The 345-nt window shown below is 33.0% G+C and overlaps 1 gene segment (V, D, J or C); it reads left to right on the top strand.

Moving 5' to 3' along the window:
* Positions 1-345, top strand: part of LOC105002289 — a gene marked incomplete at its 3' end in the record, with an annotated part of 11,144 nt that overhangs the window by 8,731 nt on the left and 2,068 nt on the right.

The raw sequence follows: 345 nt of genomic DNA, 5'->3' as shown, positions 1-345 counted from the left end.
TAGCTTTTATTATGTTGAGGTATGTTCCTTCTATTCCTGCTTTCTGGAGAGTTTTTATCATAAATGGATGTTGAATTTTGTCAAAGGCTTTCTCTGCATCTATTGAGATAATCATATGGTTTTTATTTTTCAGTTTGTTAATGTGGTGTATTACATTGATTGTTTTGCGTATATTGAAGAATCCTTGCATCCCTGGGATAAAGCCCACTTGATCATGGTGTATGATCTTTGTAATGTGTTGTTGGATTCTGACTGCTATAATTTTGTTAAGGATTTTTTCATCTATGTTCATCAGTGATATTGGCCTGTAGTTTTCTTTTTTTGTGGGATCTTTGTCAGGTTTTG

Source organism: Bison bison, unplaced genomic scaffold, assembly GCF_000754665.1.
Source record: "Bison bison bison isolate TAMUID 2011002044 unplaced genomic scaffold, Bison_UMD1.0 scf7180017864448, whole genome shotgun sequence".
In the NCBI taxonomy this organism is placed as follows: Eukaryota; Metazoa; Chordata; class Mammalia; order Artiodactyla; family Bovidae; genus Bison; species Bison bison.
Note: the sequence above shows the minus strand (reverse complement) of the source record. Positions and strands in the feature narration are given on the sequence as shown.